Below are 20,158 nucleotides of genomic sequence, written 5' to 3'. Positions count from 1 at the left end.
AAGCTCTGCCTTTGTCCAGGAGGTCTTGCAAAAAACATAGCACGTCCGAAATTGAACACAAATAAGGGACAATGTTTTTTTCTGCGCACCATGCTTCAAACACTCCCCATTTGAGACTGTATAAAGAGCGTGTGGATGCGGCCCTCACGTTTTGAATCATCTCAGTGAACTTAGGAGGTAAACCAGCTGCATTTAAATCCAGCCTCTCATGGGCCAGGCCCAAAGAGACAGCTTCTGTGGGGAGGAGTGGAATATCTCCCCCACACTTGGGATCCCTGCGTGCTGGTAATGGCCATGGCTTGTCTCAGAGCAGCTGTGCAATCTCCACTACCCACAGTCTCAGCCAGTATGGTGCTATTAGAATCATCATATGACCGCGCTTTCTTACCCTCTGTAATGTTGGCTCGATTAGGCTTAATGGGGGGAACACATACAGTAGTGCATATGGCCATTCGTGGGCTAGAGCATCCGCACCCAATGGTGCATCGTCGCCCACTAGAGATGCTCTGTAACACCGCCCAGTTTTGAAATCCCCTCATTCGCAGTAGTCCCAGGGGGCCACTGCTAGTGTTGAGGCCATCAGTCCCAGTAACCAGACGCATAATCTGAGAGAGACTGCTTTCCCTCGTAAAAAAAGGGATATGAAGCAGTGAAACGCTTCGATCCGCTCCTATGACAGAAATGATCGAAACACCACTGAATTCAATCTGAGACCCAGGTAGATTATTTCCCCTGAAGGGGTCAGACAGCTCTTTGTCTGGTTTATCTTGAAACCTAGTCTCTCCAGATGAGTCACCAGTGTATTTGTATCAACCACTACTTGGTGTGGAGATGGTGGACACATGAGCAGGTCGTCTGGATAAGACAAGACTCTGACTCCCGTAATCCTTAATGATGTCAGAGCCCCCTCTACACATTTGGTAAAAATTCTCTGAGCTAGAAAGAGGCCAAAGGAAATTGTCGCATACCCGTATGCTGTATTTTGATATGGAAATCTCAACTATTTACTGTGCGCAGGAAAGATATCTATGTGAAAATCTGCGTCCTGGAGATCTACTGAGGTGAACCAGTCTCCCTGATTAATATTTTGAGACAATGTTTTGAGTGAAAGCATTTTGAACTTGTACTTTTGTAATGGGATGGAGACCTTCCCCTCTCTTGGGAATCACAAAATAACTGGAGTAAAAGCCCTGTTGCCTTTCTTCCATTGGAATTATTCTTATCACTCATTTTATCAGTAAGGAGGATATTTTTCCTCCAGAAGGGAGCTGACTCCCCCTGGGCCACTGACATTATCATGCCATTGAACAACGAAGGTCTTCAAAGGTCTGAAACTTGGCCAGCTCCGCGAAATGTACTCAGGTTTAAATCTACGATGACACACATCTCCTCCCACAGAGCTGGGTTGGGAGATCCGGAGTCCAGTTGATGACCCGTTTCCTCAAAAAGCTTAGTTTGATAGGCCGTAAGGAGAGACGTCATGTTCAAAGTGTGAACCACTAGCACAGAGGATTTGTAAATCTTCTGGAAAACAGAGGCGGCAAAGCGTTCTGTTTTCCCTGGCAGTGAGGCTCCGGTTGAAGAGATAGCTGCCCTGCAGCTTGGGTGTAAATGATTTGCAAAAGACGCTTCCACAGGGAGAGGATCTGCCATCCCTAAATTCTCCATTCCCTGTACGCCCAGTCTCGAGAAGCCCTTGACGGGAACCCGATGCGAAAATGGCCAGTATAAATTGTCTTGCTGGTGGGAGATGTGATGGAAGCCTTTTCCTGTCGTAGAGGTCTCTATCTGCCCCTTTCCCTGCCGGTTGGATGGGCAATTGATGGACAGCTTAGCCGCGACCCTACGACAGACCTCCAGAAGATCTGTGTCCACCTTAGGGTTGCAAGGTTTTCACGACAAAACCCACACAATTGCTGCTCAAAACTAGCCCAATCGCGTTTTAGAGGGGGATCCTCCATATATATCCCGTTCTGGGGGGTAAAATACACATTTTTTGGCAGGGCTCCCGGGTAAAATTAGCATATTAGGGGCTAAAAATCGTGTTTTTGGTGTCGCTTCAACCCACAGACATGAAAAACAACCCGCGGCAACAGTGTTAAAGTAGCCCAATTCCATGGGAAAACCACGCACATCGCAAGCACAGCTCAACCCCTGCACCAGAGGTGGAAAGTAACGAATTACCGCTCGGTGGACAGGACTGATTCGGAGGGAGAATAGCATCCTCCTCGTCATTATCCTCGTCTTCCAGGATGGATGACAGTAACTCATCATCACAGCTGGTTATACTGTTATAAAGATCTCATTGATTTGCATTACAGGATATTAGAATTTCATTACACTTTTTGGCCATATAAACATCAGCAACTGCAGCAAATTCTATATATATATAAATTCTGAATAAAACTGAGGTGTTTTTTTCCTCTTCGAGTTTGAGCTTTATAGCACTTCCTAAACATGGTTCTTTATGGAATCTTATATAAAAATAAAGGTTATATTTAGCATCTGCTATATTGTTACAAGCCAAAGAACCTTTATTTGGTTTTCCAGGTTAACATGCACCAGTTTGTCCAGCTTGTAGTGACTACAGTTCACCACCAGGTGATATCCTTACTTTATTTTAATAACAGGCTTAAATACACAACATTTAATATTTCTTCATGGAGTTTGACATGCTGAATGTGAAAATCACATTACCTTTTGTGCATTTAAAAATTTTATTGACAACTTATACAAGCTAATGTGTTATTACTCGTGCCTTAAAATTACACGGTACATGCATAATAATGAGCTAACAACAGTTTAACATAAACAGTTACCAAAATGAGCCATCCAACAAACAAACAGACAAAAAAATTAACTTTTTGGTGATGGGCCAATGACGGAGCTGACATTCATCGTGAAGCCGTCACATTTTTGTGGTTTTCAAGTCATTTTTAATTATATTCAATATAAAATAGTTTATTTTTTCTAATAATGTATACTAAATATGTGACCTGACAGCATTGCTTTTGTGGATGGATAGTCATCATTTCTAGCAGAGTTAGGGTTGAGGGAACATAGGATTGAGGGAACACATAACACTGGATAAAACATATCTATACATAATACAGTTCATTTGTATTCTGATCATATGTGTTCTGATCATTTTTGGATCATTTGTTAAGATGTTTAAATGTGAATATTAAGATCCTGGTGAATGTAAATAATAGAGGTAAACAACTAATTGTTTTATTTGTTCATATGACTGTTTTTAAAAGTTACCTCGTTACCATAGCAGATACACAGCAGACATACTGTTCTGAGATAAGAGAAAATAGATCATTTGTGTTCCAAAAATATATATCATAATACTTAAATGTGAATCTTTTATGAACAATAACATGTTTGTTGTGTTTGTTTTAATACAGTAACTGATTGATTTAATGTATTTGATAGTTAAAATGATTACAGATTTAGGTTTTCATCACCACCATCAGATTTGTCAACATTTTGATAATATTCGATTATAATATTTTAGATTTGTTGAGGAATTGTTGGTCACATGTGAAATGTAATCAGTCTTCTAAGATGACAATGTGTTTTGAAATGTTAAAAACAACATGAAATCTCTCAAACAAAAACTTTAAATTATATCACACACAAAAAGGTACAAAGCACATTTTGATAAAAAAAGAGAAAAGTCGGGAGGTTGTATCAAAGCATAGCTCAGTAGCTTTGTACACATAAGATGCATAAATGTTTCAATTGTCTGAGTACATGGTTTTTCTTTTTTTTTTCAATTGTGCACCCTCTTTTATCCCACTTCTCAAGAATCATTGTAGAATATGTGACCTAAATGAATTAAACGGATAAAAAATACACAAAGAACTTTTAGTCCAACATCAAATTGTGATTTTACACAAAGTCAAAATAATGCCCAGATTAATGTGCAAAAGCATAAATAGAGAAGTAAACACGTTTCTCTTTCAGTTAGCCACAATTCCCTTGATTTTAGTCCAATTCTCACGTCAATAACAGCTCTGCAGGCTCCTCAGCCATCTGTCACAGTATCCTTTTGGCATCCTGTGTTAAAACACACTCACGTGGCATCATCAAAGTCCCAGCTTCCGAAAATGTTAAACAGGATCAAAGCTCACTCTCATGGGGCTATTTCTGGGATGTCACGCATCAGAGATCTCCTTAATGATCAGAAGAGAGAATATAGAGGCGCTTGTATGCTGTCATTCCTCTTTGGAAGGTGTTTTTTCTGTTCACCAAATGGAGTTGTGAAAATAATGATTGTTTCCAAACATGTCTCTGTTTTCCATTGTTCAGATAAACAGGAGCACACTTCACCCCTAAACTCAAGCAGTTAATCAAACCCTCTTTGCAAATCTCTCTTAAAATGCACAGATGCTGCAATAGAATAATGTACTCTGCAGTACTAAAGAGAATATGCTTGAAAACACCACAATATGTAATTCTCCAAATGCTGCTAGAAGAGCTACCCTAGGTTTAATATTAGTCCGCTCACAGATGTAAAAGACTTGTCTTGCAGTTAGTGTCCTCCACCAAGGATTTCCAGTATAAATGTCAAACAATCGTTCTGACAGATTAACACGGCTGAAGAATTGTGTAGTGCATCAAACTGAGTTTTTCTAGGTAATATTTTTGGGTCTGGAGGAGCAGGTGCTCAGAATAATCAGCTGAGCATCTCGGTTTGTCTTTGAAAACGGAGTGAACGTTTGGAGAAGGATTTAAGGGGTTCTTAACATGACAACAAACGTTCCCATTGTGCTTTATAGCTTTAGGAGTAACTGATGTGATATGCAGAGAAGACCATCGCAAAAATTCACAGGACTAGACAGTAATTGTATTCAAGTTCTATTCAAAATCAAGAGAACATCTGAAGCAGTCCATGTAAAAGTGTCTGTTTCATAAAAGACGTGAATGGAAAAAAGATGACTTGCACTCGACAAGGACTAATCCTTTGACATATTTTCCAACGTTGAACATTTCCTTCAAGATTTTAACTACATTTACATTACAAATTATATTTACAGTGCCTGTTATCAGTCCTGTCCTGAAGAAGAATGAATTAGAGGTTTATTATTAGAGATAAAAGCAAAGGATATGCAGGCATGCATATTTAAATCCAGATCTTTGAACATTGTTACGTGATCCCGGTTTCCAAGGCTATAGAAAGATAAAGATAGTGTGACATGAATCATGATTAAGGTTTGCATAGAATTGCATGTCCAAAAATAGAGGGTGATTTCCTGCGCTCTAGCACATCATAATAACAGGACACTCCTTACTGTGCTAAGGAGACAACCTGTCAGTTTGTGGTCACCTGCAGTAAGATCGCTTTCTCATTCAGATTATATGAACACACATTTTAATTTAATATATTATATATATAATAATATATATAATATATATATATATATATATTTACAGGCAGGTCAAAAAGTTTGGAAACATTGCTATTTTTAATCAATGTTTTGAGGAAAGAAGTTTCTTCATGCTTCATTTCTCTTATGCCTGCATTTATTTGATCAAAAATACAGAAAAAAAAATTTAAGGATTGTGATATCATTATTACAATTTAAAAGACATTGTTTTTTAAATTTATTATACTTTACATTATCATTTTCATTTAGAAAAGATGCAAAGCTGAATTTTTAGGATCATGGGGACATGATCCTTTATGAAATCATTCTAATATGATGATTCATTATCAAAGTTGGAAACAGTTCTGCTGCTTAATGATTTTTCCAGAACATGTGATACTTTTTTAGGACTACAGTGAAGGATGAAATGTAAAAAGTGAAAAAAAAAAGAAAAAAAAAAAAGAATTTATGTTTTTAAAACCCTCATAAGCCTGTATAAAATAGTGCTGTTAATCAAAGATCGTTACTGCGTCATGTAATTTGGAGTCAGTAATTTTTTTTTCTTTCTTTTTTTTTAAATGAAATCAATACTTTTTATTCAGCAAGGATTTGGTTAAATTGATAAAAAGTGATAGTGTAAGAAAATATATTATTAGAAATATATATTATTAGAATTTTTTTTTTTTTAATAAATGCATTCTTTTTAACCTTTTATTCATCAATATATTAGACAGCAGAACATTTTCCAACACTCATAATAAATCAGAATATTAGAATGACTTTCTAAATGATCATTGTGTAAAACTGGATGTTACATGTACACTGAAGACTGGAGTAAACAAATTGAAAATTCATTGCACTTTGCATCACAGGAATAAATTATTTTCTTTAAAGTATATTCAAATAGAAACTATTATTTTAAGTTGTCATATATTTCACAATATACAATTTTTCTTTAAATATTGATCAAATAAAGCCAGGCTTGATGAGCAGAAGATACTATCTTTCAAAAACATTAAAAATAGTAATGTTTCCAAACTTTTGACCTGTACTGTATATATATATATATATATATATATTATAATGATATCATATATTTATATATATATATATATATATATATATATATATACACACACATAAGCACACATTTTAATTTAATATATAATTTAATGTGTACTTTTGATATAAAATATATACATTATAATAATATAATGTAATACGTTTCATTTTCAGTGTAATCAATGTCGTACGACTGAGGAGAACAAGCAAAGGTATAATCTAATTTTTACATTTATGTTTCTATTCTTTCTCTTATGGTTGCATAATATTTGGGCCAGCTGCAATCTATCTCCGCAATCCTGAGAAGGAGCGAACTGAAGCTCAGAATCATCCGTTTGATGCCAAGACAGCCTGTTTTGTTCCTGATGCCAAAGAGCTGTACATTAAAGGCATCATTCAAAATAGAAAAGGAGGCAAGGCTACAGTCCAGACTGAGGCTGGGGAGGTGAGACGCCATGAAATCGGTTTAGATTGAAGAGTCTTTAAACATTCACTTAAAATACAAAGAAAGTATAGTGAAATCATAGTGACTGCTCCAGAGTACAGTGACATGGCATTTTCCTGCAGACTGTGACAGTGAAGGATGAGGAATGTCACCCAGTGAATCCAACCAAGTATGATAAAATTGAGGACACGGCCATGATGACCCACCTCAATGAGCCCTTAGTGCTGTTTAACCTCAAAGATCGTTACGCGGCATGGATGATTTATGTAAGGAATGCCTCAGTTCTGAAAAATGGTCAGATTGGAGCACTTAACATTTTAATGAATCTCTGTGGTTTGTCTCTGCAGACCTACTTTTCTGTGTTACTGTGAATCCTTACAATTGGCTGCCGGTGTATAACTCAGAGGTGCTGGTGGCTTACAGGGGCAAAAAGCGCTTCAATGCATGTCAGAATATGCTTACAGGTGGGTCTAATTCACTATCAGAACAACATTAGGGACACATTTTTAATAAAGGAAAAGCTTTATAAGCTGATTTTTATGATGACTTTTAGTTTTACATTGTCGTGAAAACTCCCATTAACAATAAATGAAGCTGTCTGCACAACAAATTTACATTTCATTGGCACTTTAAGCTGGGACTAATTTAAACGCCTCTGAATAGCCATTATGTTCATGTGCTCAACAAGTGGTTACGATGCTCAATTTGTAAAATTTTAATCTTTCATTTAAATATTGCATGAGAAAACTAGAGCCAGCCTGTTATCGGTCTACAGAAGGTTCTTGATGGGAATAAATGTAAACGCCATTCTGATTGGGAGATATTCTGGCTTACTAGATGCAAATAATAGCATTCGCATGTTATAAAATGGTGTAATGATGTCATATTTTTGTAGACCAACCCAGAAGATTGCATCACCCTGGTTCCCTCGTCAAAAACCCAACAGGATTTTTTCCACTGGCTTTTGGATTATTGCAGAAAATAAGATCTTTGATAAACAAAAGTAGGCTATATGATTAATCTTCACAAATAAACACAACTTATGAATTTTGAGGCCTAAATACAATAGGCTATAAACAAACTACACCACGGTCACATGACTTCAGTGTCACCATTATTGAGCTTCTGTTATTTTATGTTGTAGAATAAAACGTGAAAACTTCTTGAGCTCACCTTATTAACCAAAAAATCTATTTAAAAGACCCATTGACTTTCAGGATATTGGAACTGGAAGTGCTAAAATGCAACTTGTTTCCAAGTTTTGGCCTGGTCATTTTTAAATGTGAATGTATGAAGCTTCAAGATGTCATTTACAGTTACTTTAGCTGTCCAAAAACAGTCTGTTAGCCTCCTTGATAATGCAAATTGGAATTTATCAAATTATTTTAATTTAATATAGTAATCATGAACACACTGGTCTGTAGCACAAATAGTTTTACTGCTTCCAGTTGGTAAAGGTACAGCTCAAAATTAAAAGGTTGTCATCATTTACTCACCCTCATGTCATTTCAAACCTGTATCTCTTGAGCACAAAACAATATATCTTGAAGAATGTTGGTAACCAAAAAGTGCATGGTAGCCATTCACTATAGTATGGAGGTCAATGGAATTCCCAAAAAGCAAACAACAAATATTGTGAATGTACACTCATGGTGTGCTGTAATACTACTGAAAAATCATGATCCTAACCTTTATGTACAAGCCATAAAAATATTATAAATGATAAACTGTTTATTGAGTACACAAGGGTGCGCAAATCAAACAGTTTGATTTTAGAAACACCCAAAACATTTTACACATACACACTCCAAAAACAAAACACTACACACAAAAACACACTAAAAACAAGAAACGCAAGAGATTCCCATTATTTCTCCTGTTTTATTTGTAGACTGTGAAAATCAGTCTGTCCTGATTACGTGAGTCATGATCAATGGCCTTGACTGTGCTATAACTCTACACTCTCAAATGATTGATGATGAGCTGTGGAGCTCCAGCTGTGTAACCGTGTAACTGTGTCACTTCCAGCGGAGAATCTGGTGCAGGAAAGACTGTGAACACCAAACATGTCATTCAGTACTTTGCGACAATTGCAGTGTCTGGGGACAAGAAGAAAGAGGCAGTGCAAGGAAAAATGCAGGTGAGGAAAAGATCATGGTGCACGAGCAGCAGGCTTGATTTTTAAAATCAATCATATTTTACTGAAATCTTTCCCTGCAGGGGACGCAAGAAGATCAAATCATTTCAAAAGTGTGAGGAACGAAAACTCTTCACGCTTCGTGAGTTCAGCAGTTGTGGTGTTTTACTTTTAAGAAGCTAATTAGCATTTGTTTATCTTAAGTTGCAAATTCCAACAGGGTAAATTCATTCAAATCCACTTTGGAACGACTGGAAAACTCGCCCCTGCTGATATTAAAACGTTTAAGCCTTTTTGCACATCAGCAAAATGATAACCACTTTCCACATGGTAACTATGATTTTGCCCTTCTAGATTTGCTGGAGAAGTCCAGGGTGACGTTTTAGATGGAGAATGAGAGGAGTTACCATATCTTCTATCAGGTCACCATGGGCCATTAGCCAGAGCTGACAGATGAGAATGTCACACATAATGTCACACGATGACCAATCATTTTTCACATTTGATCTGTTTTCTTCTTTCTCCTCAGATATGCTCCTTATCACAACCAATCCCTATGATTTACCCATGATCAGTCAAGGCCAGATCTCAGTGACCAGCATTAATGATAAGGAGGAGTTAAGAAACACTCAGAAACTACATATAAAATCCTTGTTTTACTACTAATTTCTAGGGATTAATAAACAACCAAAATCAAACATAAACAACAACATTCCTTAATGCACACAACCAATAAGCTAATACTGCAGGGATAGGCAACTCCGGTCCTGGAGGGCCACTATCCTGCAGAGTTTAGCTTCAGCCCTCATAAAAACTCACATGCCTGTATCTATAGTAATCCCGAAAACACTGATTGCCTTGTTCAGGTGTGTTTAATTAGGGTTGGAGCTAAACTAAGGAGGACAGTGGCCCTCCAGGACCGAAGTTGCCTATCCCTGTAATACTGTATGTGCAAGTACTGTGTACAGTATGTAATGAAGCACTGTGTTCAATTACACGTGAGCAATTCATAATCCAGTGTTTTCAGCATCTCAGAGCGGCTCATTTCACAGTAAATGCTGCTCCACACAAACTCATCTCTGCATCTGTTCTGAGTTTGCATAAAATCCATTTGGTCACCTATAAAATGTGCTAACCATCTTCTCGTACTTGTAATGAGTAGCGCTTAGAAACCATTTGCTGTTATTTTAGTTTTTAGTTAAGAAATGTTTCCTTGGCAACTAGTTGAATTAAAATAAGTTAATTTTTTTGTAATATTTATTTTATTATTATTTTGTTTTATTTCAGTTAACTATTAATTGTTTTATTTTATTCTAAGTAACAAAAATGTTTTCATGTTTTAACTATAATAAAAATAATTACAGTGCAATATTACAACATTAATATATTGCATTGTTTAATGTTTTATTATCAATAATAATAATAATAATAATAATAATAATAATAATAATAATAATAATAATAATAATAATTATAATAGTAACATTTGTATATGATCACAAAATGCAGCCCTGCACAGCAAACCTGAAGCTTCAAAAAAAAAAAAAAAAAAAAAAAAATCACAACTGCAATTTTTATCAATTTTTTTTTTTTTTTTTTACCAAATTGTGCAGCCTAAGTAATTTCTCTAAATTTGATTCTCTAAAATTTTCCAGTCAGCCATTGACATCCTGGGCTTTACCACTGACGAGAAATGCAGCATCTACAAGATGACAGGTGCTGTGATGCATTATGGGAACATGAAGTTTAAACAAAATCAGTGTGAAGAACAGGCTGAACCCGACAGCACTGAAGGTAATCTAACATATCTAAGCATCATTTATTTTCTTATAAGGCCTATCTATGAAAATTTTTGCATTCTTAATCTGCCAGACTAAAATATTTTAATGCTTATTTATCATTTAGCTGACTTGAACCATTAGTTCACCCAAAAATGTAAATGCTGTAATGATTTACTCACCCTTGTTTATTCCAAACCCACTATTACTTTCCTTTTCTCTGTGGAACACAAAAGAAGATATTTAACAGAATGTTCACACTGCTCTTCAATGAAAATAATAGTGGACAGATGCTGTCAAGCAGCAGAAATGACTAAAAAATATCATAAAAGTAGTCCAGACATATGTGCCATACTCTTCTAGTTGGCTATGCAGCTTCAGAAGCCACATAATTCTAGCAACAGATCTTTTCTTTCGTATTCTGATGCGCATCTGGATGAAACAGCATTTGAGATTTAACAAATGACATTTTGATTCAATTATGTGGCCAGAATTTGATGAATTGTACACACAAAGATCAATTACATGCAATTGTTCACTTACATACTGTACAAATATGGCATGTGAACATTTATAGCAGCAGGCTGATGTAAATGATGCAAGAAATACTGGTTTGTTATTCCCAGTTCTGTACCTACAAAGCTACACCCACAAAATCCAACAAGCCTTTGATGTCTTTCATTAAAAAGGTGACACATTTCTCTGTGAAGTATGTAAGTATATTTCTCCTTTGTGGCTGTTGCAGTGGCTGATAAAGTCGCTTACCTGATGGGACTCAACTCTGCCGACTTGTTGAAAGCTCTTTGTTATCCCAGAGTGAAAGTTGGGAATGAGTATGTCACTAAGGGGCAGACCGTTCAACAGATATATGCTTCATATTCTTGCAACTCTGCTTCAGTGGCATGTTTACATGATCTAGTCAACACTGTACTATATATTAACCCCACAGGTCATGAATTCTGTGTTGGCCTTAGCAAAGTCCATCTGCAAGAAGATGTTCTCGTGGATGGTTGTCCAAATCAACCAGATGCTGGAAACCAAGCAGTCTCACGCTTTCTTCATTGGAGTACTTGACATTGCTGGATTTGAAATCTTTGATGTGATAATTAATGTGTCAGGCTGTCACAGCTGTGGGAAGCTCTGATTATGAAAATTAAATAAGAAGTTAATTTGTTAACAGCTCATGTGGATGGCAAAATGATTCATAGTTAGATTGTTCTGAATTAGTTCAATAGCCTGAAGCGGCTGTGCATCAACTTCATCAATGCTTCACCAACTGCAACAGTTCTTCAACCATCACATGTTTGTGCTTGAACAAGAAGAGTACAAGAAGGAGCGAATAGACTGGGAGTTCATAGACTTTGGAATGGATATTGCCGCCTGTATTGAGCTTATTGAGAATGTAGGCCATTAATGTGTGCAGTTTTTCAAATTATGTTTATTCTCCCTGTATCAGCACTCAATCATGCCAGTAGCCAATAAAAGGTGCTTATTCAACAAAATTGTGGTTCTCTTCATCACATCACCAACCAAATACTACTTACTTGATCTGAGTGTGAAAATTACTTTTGGGGTCAGATTTGAAATTGAAACCATAATTTTTCAGGACAAATCTGTTGAGGTTTGCATTTTTTTTTTTTTTTTTTACCTAAATGGTTACATAAACATCAACAAAATGCAATTTAATTGTTTCAAATATAATATTTGAATTAAAATTGTTTAGTTTATTTACTTTACAAGACTTAAAGTGTAAGTCCACCAAAAAATCAAAATTAGTTCAGTCAAAACACTTGTTCTAAACATGTATGATTTGGAAGAATGTTGGTAACCAAACAGTTGACGATAGCCATTGACTTTTCCCATACTATGGAAGTCAATGGCTACCATCAACTTTTTTTCTTTCTTTCATTTTTACATTTGCAAATCACTAGAAATCTGTTTCTTTGTGATGATGCATTCATGCTGATAGAGGCCAGTATAAAGTTCACCACTGGGGTAAAAAACAAGTGTGCATAATTATAATAATAATAATTTGAATGTGTACTTGTAGTTCAAATCTTAAAATTTAGTTTTAAAAGAGATTACTTGCATGTAATTTAAAAGAAATGAAAAGCCAAGTGTACTTAAAGAGAGCACACATTCATGACTGTTTTTCTTAACACACTTGTAAAAAGTCTTGAAATTTAATTTTTCATTTGGAAATTTGATTTTAATGTATAAATATATATAAAAAAGCCCAGTGTTTTATCTTCTCAAGATTCCGTCAGGTCTTAACATTGCACTTCTTGAAAGTAGTGCACGCTTTCACTAGACTTTTCACTTCTTCATTAATTCACGGATAGCATGTACCAAATCTGATTTTGCCAGTGTACACTTATGACTTAATGGTTTTGTCTGCCAGCCAATGGAAATCTTTTCCATCCTTGAAGAGGAGTGTATGTTCCCAAAGGCAACTGACACCTCCTTCAATAACAAGCTGCATGACCAGCATCTGGCCGAGAACAATGCTTTTCCAAAAGCCCAAGCCAACCAAAGGCAAGGCTTGGTGCACTATGCTGGCACCGTCCACTACAGCATCTCCGGCTGGCTGGACAAAAACAAGGACCTGTTAAACGAGCCTGTTGTTCAGTTGTATCAGAAGTCATCAGTCAAGCTGCTGGCTCACCTGTATGCCTCCTTTGCCTCTGCTGAAGCAGGTTAATCATTCTGAAACATTAGAAGTAAAACTAAAATGATTTAACCATTAATCTATCACTTTTTGTTCCAAAGAGGCCAATAACGGTGGAGCAGGAGGCAAAAAAGCAGCCAAGAAGAAAGGAGGCTCTTTCCAGACGGTCTCAGCTGTTTTCAGAGTATGAGCACCAAGAGGTTTATACTTCATTTTTGCTTGTTAGTGTTTAAAATGACATGGATTGTTAAACTTCTCACAGGAAAACCTGGGCAAGCTAATGACCAACTTGCGAAGCACACATCCTCACTTTGTACACTGCCTGATCCCAAATGAATTCAGAACAGTATTTGACTGAAATGTTAAAAAATAATATTATATGACATGATTTGTTAGTCATCGTCATTGACTCATACAGGGATAATGAACAACCATCTCTTTATCCACCAGTTACACTATAATGGTGTACTGGAAGGCATCAGGATTTGCAGGAAAGGTTTTCCAAGTAGGATCCTTTATGCTGACTTCAAGCAGAGGTCATTTAATGAGACAAATCAGCGCATTTGCTTTTATATTATTATTACCAAATGACTCTGTGGAATATATTCTGTGGTCAAATATACATTTGCATAATGACTATTAACTTGTATTGTCTCATTTTCCATATAGCTCTCCCATAACACATAATCTCTTTCTTCTCTCATAATACTAATTTCAAATTCAGATCAATATTTAATGTCCATTTATTTACTATTTAATGTTGTAATAAATTGAAAGGTTCAACACTCCACTCTACGCTGTATTGCATTTTACAATAATGACCAGCTTTCCCATATGTATCTAAAGATGTATGATCTAACATCTATAATCTCATGGTCACAGGTACAGAATCCTTAATGCCAGTGCGATCCCTGAAGGACAGTTCATCGATGGAAAGAAGGCTTCTGAGAAGCTCTTGGGATCAATTGATATTGATCACACACAGTATAAGTTTAGCCACACAAACGTGTTAGTGATTATTCTTCTTAACACCTTTTCCATAATGTGTCTTTTAATATTTTACCTTTAAAAAAACATGCATTTGTTGGAGCATGGCCTAATGATTACTAAAACATTGAACAAGTTCATAATCATTTCCTATCCTTTTTCTTGATATCGCTTTAGGAAAAAGTAACAAAAAGCAAATCTAATGCAACACTATCGACAATTTAAAGACTCTCTCATTTGACTGCACTCATAGGGCAGTGAGAATCTCATAGATGCTGAAGAGAGGTGTGATAAAAAGCAGAGGCCAAGCTGAAAGAGCTGACTGAAAGACCGAATGATGAAGAAGAAATCAATTCTGAGCTGACAGCAAAGAAAAGGAAACTAGAGGATTAATGCTCTGAGCTGAAGACATTGATGATCTGGAGGAAGGAAAAGCATGCAACTGAGAATAAGGTTTGAATATCCCAATGCATACATACTTGCACAACTTAAGGAACAGGGAAATGGCATTGTCTAAAACAGTGTATCTGTAAATGACAGGTTAACCTGGAGAAGATGTGCCATAATCTTGAAGACCAACTGTCTGAAGTGCATAGCAAGAATAAGGAGAATATGCGTTAAATTAATGACCTCAGCTCCCAGAAAGCCCATCTTCAAAGTGAAAATGGTAGGCAGTGATTTCACTGATACCAATGAATTTTATGTGCCATTTGTTGTAGAGTGTCTGACTTTGTTTGCTCAACAGGTGAGTATTCTAGTACTCACAGTTGGTATGGGCCAAACATGGCTTTACTCAGCAAATCGAGGAACTGAAGAGACAGCTTGAGGAGGAGTCAAAGGTAATGAAATCCTCAAGATAAGATGGCATCAGAGCTAGCAAAGCAACATGTGCTTTTGGACTCTAATAATCTATCCTAATAGGCTAAGAATGCTCTAGCCCATGGCTTACAATCAGCACGTCATGACTGTGATCTCCTGAGGGAGAAGTTTGAAGAAGAACAGGAAGCCAAAGCTGAGCTACAGCAAGGGATGTCTAAAGCCAGCAGTGAAGTAACTCAGTGGAGAACCAAAATATGAGACTGATGCTATTCACTGCAGTGAGGAACTTGAGGAGGCCAACTAAGACAAGCATGAGTTCACAAGTTAATACGGTGAACCCAAGTAGGGTGTGTTTCTGGGTATCTCAATTTCTTTTGGCCCTGGAACAACGTTTCTGTCAACCAGATTTTACATTCTTATAATTTTCCTCTGATTTCAGGGGCTGGTTAGGGTAAGTGATGCGATTATTTAATATGAATGCTATTCCATGACTAACTAAGGCACCATGAATGAATGAATGATGCATTTATATAGTGTTTTATTGTGTATTGCTGTACACCCAAAGCGCTTTAAGCTTTAAGTCCCAGTGGTGGGAATTTGGCACAGGACACCTAGTCTTTACGAGAAGTGCCATGGGGTTTTTAATCACCACAGAGAGTCAGGACCTCGGTTTAAGGTCTCATCCGAAAGAGGGAGCTTTTTGACAGTATAGTGTCCCCATCACTATACTGGGGCATTAGGACCCACACAGACCACATGGTGAGCACCCCAGCTGGCCTCACTAACAGCAACCTTGTTTTCCCAGGAGGTCTCCTATCCAGGTATTGACCAGGCTCAACCCTGCTTAGCTGCTTAGTGGGCAACCAGTCTTGGGCTGCAGGGTGATATGGGTGTGGTATATACTTGGGTTATGGGTTATAGGGGTAATATGGGTATACTGTACCATACTTGGGTTAATCACATCAGTTCATGTTGGCAATTGTCTGAAAAATTACTCTAACCAAAGTTAATTATATTTATGTATACATTCATATTTATAACAAATACTATTCAAAAATACTTTTTTTACATATTCGTTTTAAAATATAATTGTATTGTATATGTGACTGTACGTAGTCTGTGTTGATACCTTTGCTGCAAAACGAAGTTCCCCTTGCAGGACAATAAAGTTAAAGAAAGAAAAAGTCATGCATTTTCAACTGGTTTTCAATAGTTTACAAGAGTACAAAGAGTATGTTCCTAACAATTTGGCAGTATGGTTTAAACTAGATTGGAAAAACAAATTCCCTTTTCTTTATTATGCACACATTTATACGTCATTGTACCATTAATCTTTGCAGGAAAAAGCTTGCTCAGCGCCTCCAAGAAGCAGAGGAGCAAATAAAAGCAGCAAATGCAAAGTGTGTATCACTGGAGAAAACCAAGCAGAGACTACAGAGTGAGATGGAGGACCTTATGATAGATTTGGAAAAGGCAAATAGCTCAGCAGTCTCTCTATTCTGACTTCATAGGTTCTGGTTGAATGGAAGTAAAACCGGTTTTATGGAATCATTGATTTATATTTTTTATATCTTTACCTGTTACTTGTAACAGAACAATACAATTGACTTTCGCACCTTCTGAAATAGAGCCACCAAATAAGCAGATGAGATATAAATGTCTCTCTATTCTGACTTCATAGGTTCTGGTTGAATGGAAGCAAAAGTATGAAGAGTCACAGGCAGAGCTAGAAGGTGCTCAGAAAGAGTCTCAATCACTGAGCACTGAGCTCTTTAAATTAAGAAACTTATGTGGAGACCTTGGACCATCTGGGAACTCTTAAATGAGAGAACAAGAATTAGCCGCGTTGCTGAACGGGTTGATGCAACAAAGAATATTCTAAAATACACCTAAAACATGATCAATTTATATTATAAAACTAGCAAAGGTTCCTATTCTTTTAACATGTATCTCATACACAGAGGAAATCTCAGATCACACTCAGCAGATAGGTGAGACTGGAAAAAGCATCCATGAACTGGAGAAGGCCAGGAAGCAAATGGAGACGGAGAAATCTGAGATACAAGGTAAATATATATCTAATAAGTTCATAGACTGCATACAGGTGAGGTTAATGCTCCAAAAATGGATCATGATTATGTTTGGAACATGAGGAATCTAAGATCCTCTGCGTACAACTAGAGCTCAACCAGCTTAAAGCTGACATGAAAAGAAAGCTGGCCGAAAAAGATGAAGATATTGAACAGCTGAAGAGAAATACCCAGAGAGTCACAGACTCCAAAGCACTCTGGATGCTGAGGTGTGAAGCAGGAATGATGCTCTGAGAGTCAAGAAGATGGAAGGGGATCTCAATAAGATGGAGATACAGTTGAGCCACACTAATTGCCTGACTTAAGAAGCCAAGAAACAGCTTTGAAACCTTAAAGAACAACTTAAGGTGACTTGACATCATTTGATAGTGGCTGATGTGTGGGCCATGGCTTAGAAGTAAGTGGATGAAGATTTGAGATGAAGTTCATGTAGATTATCCAGGTTCCACAAGTTTGCCAAAATCTGTAACATGTCCCAATTCCACCCTATTGCATTCTTGTCATTTTCCACTCAGTTTGTCTAACTCATGAAGAGGGTACAGCTGGCCAACTAGCATTGGTTTGTTTCTCACCAGCAGGTTTACCTGATGGGCTACATGGGAACCTGGTTGATCCAGGGTGTCTTTTTGATTAGGCTAGTTAAGAAACCCAACATATGCTGATGAGCAGTGACTAATCTGATTTGGTCCATGTCTCAACAGGATGTTCAGCTTCACTTTGACGAACCTCTCATAGAACAGGAGGACATGAAGGAACAGCTAGCAATGTCTGAATGCAGGAATTTGCTGATGCAGGCTGAGATTGAAGAACTGAGAGTTTCTGTGGAACAAACAGAGAGTAGCCGGAAAATCGCTGAGCAGATGCCAGTGAACGAATGGGACTCCTGCATGCCCAGGTTAGCAACGCCAGCCTAGAATCTCAGCTTTGAAACAAAAATGCACAAGTCTTTTATAAAGTACCATGCGCCTCTACTTTTTCAGAACACTAGTCTTCTGCACACCAAGAAAAAGCTTGAAGCTGATATTTCCCAGTTCCAGAGTGAAGTGGAGGACTCTGCTCAGGAGTCAAGGAATGCTGAGGAAAGGGCTAAGAAAGCAATAACTGGTGTAGATGACTACTTATTCTAACTGCTATACTTCTAATAAATGAAGAGGTGCTCTTTGTTTTTCAACTACAAATGTTCACCCACAGAAGCAGACACTGCTTTATATAAAGCATTTCCCATTCTCAATTATGATAAAGCTTGGTTCGTAGGTCTGTTGGGTCAGTTTCTTAACACAACCAAACTGCTCCAGAGTGTGTTTCAATCAGGCCAAGACCACCTCGGTCTTGGACCAACTGTTTTGGTGCAGATCCAGGCATATGGTGTTCATATATTTCTAAACAAACCGAACTAAGGGAGAAAGAACACCGGGTTCCAAAACAAATGCTTCAAAAGAGTCAGGTGTACAAATGTTCCATTCTGATTCCATTCACTAATTTATGTTCTTACTTCCCCTCGAAGGCTGCAATGATGTCAGAAGAGCTCAAAAAAGAGCAGGACACCAGTGCACACCTGGAGAGAATGAGGAGGAGCCTGGAAGCCACAATCAAAGACCTGCAGAATCGTATGGATGAAGCAGAAAACTTAACCCTGAAGGGTGGGAAGAAATAACTACAGAAACTGGAATCTAGGGTTCGTAGGTGTCTGGTCAAACGAACACATGGACCATATGAATGTTTTCTGTACTACATTGTTACCTGTTGTCCAAGTCCACGAAATGGAGAATGAGCTGGATGCTGAACAAAAGCGTGGCGCTGATGCTATCAAAGGCGCTCGTAAATATGAAAGGAAAATGAAGGAGCTTACCTACCAGGTATGTAGTAGACACCTAAACTGCTAGTTGACCAGTAGATAAATAAGTGACAATATTGGTTTTATATGTAGTCTGAGGAGGACAAGAAGACAGTTAACTTCAGGATCTGGTAAATAAACTTCAGATAAAAGTAGAGGCCTACAAGAGACAAGTAGAGGCGGCTGTAAGTCACCAGCAGGTTTATCTTGACTTTATAAATGCTCAACTCTGTAAAACTCACTGAGTAGTTGCATATAATATGTGCTTTAATATGAGGAACAAGCCAATGTCCATCTAGTTTGGTGGAGGAAGGCCCAACATGAGCTTGAACAGGCCGAGGAGGGAGCAGACTCATGGCTGAGTCTCAGAGAGAGCAAGGAACCAGGATCTGGGAGCAAAGGTTAGTGTTTGGATCTCTTGAGCCCCACCAGTTGCTTTTCATAATATGCAATGCAGTGTGGGATGGAAAGTTGAGGGAAATTAAGAAGATTAAAATATTTTTCCTCTTTGTAAACAGGGGCAAGAAAACTGAATGGAGTAAAGGATTCATAGTCCATATGTCTTCAATTAAAAGTAGTAATGAAAGCAACATGTCTGGAACAGTTCTAGGTCACTTTTTTCTTAGTTTATTCATTAGGTTAAACCATTTAATGCTAATATTGCTGGAGGTGAAAGCAGAAACAATTTGATATGTCATGTGACTATTTATATAAACATCATATAGGATTGTATTTTAAATAAAAATGCAAATAAAAAAAAAAGATTTATGGCTGTTGATCCTATAGGTGTCACTTCTCACTCTTGAAAGGCAAATTTTCAGCAATTTAGATTTTTTTTTTTCTTTTTTTTCAAAAGAATTTTCTCCATAAGCATGCCTAGAAATAATTTAAATTCTGAAAAATAAATAAGACTTAATAAAAACTTTAACTAAACTGCTTATTTCATTGATGCACTGCTAATCA

At 37.1% G+C, this 20,158-nt stretch overlaps 1 pseudogene; it reads left to right on the top strand.

Annotated features, from left to right (window-relative positions):
* The first annotated feature begins 6,705 nt into the window (after positions 1 to 6,705).
* Positions 6,706 to 19,905, top strand: LOC109078734 (annotated as a pseudogene).
* The last annotated feature ends 253 nt before the right edge of the window (positions 19,906 to 20,158 follow it).

The sequence above is a fragment of the Cyprinus carpio genome, chromosome B3 (assembly GCF_018340385.1).
Source record: "Cyprinus carpio isolate SPL01 chromosome B3, ASM1834038v1, whole genome shotgun sequence".
Classification (NCBI taxonomy): Eukaryota; Metazoa; Chordata; class Actinopteri; order Cypriniformes; family Cyprinidae; genus Cyprinus; species Cyprinus carpio.
Note: the sequence above shows the minus strand (reverse complement) of the source record. Positions and strands in the feature narration are given on the sequence as shown.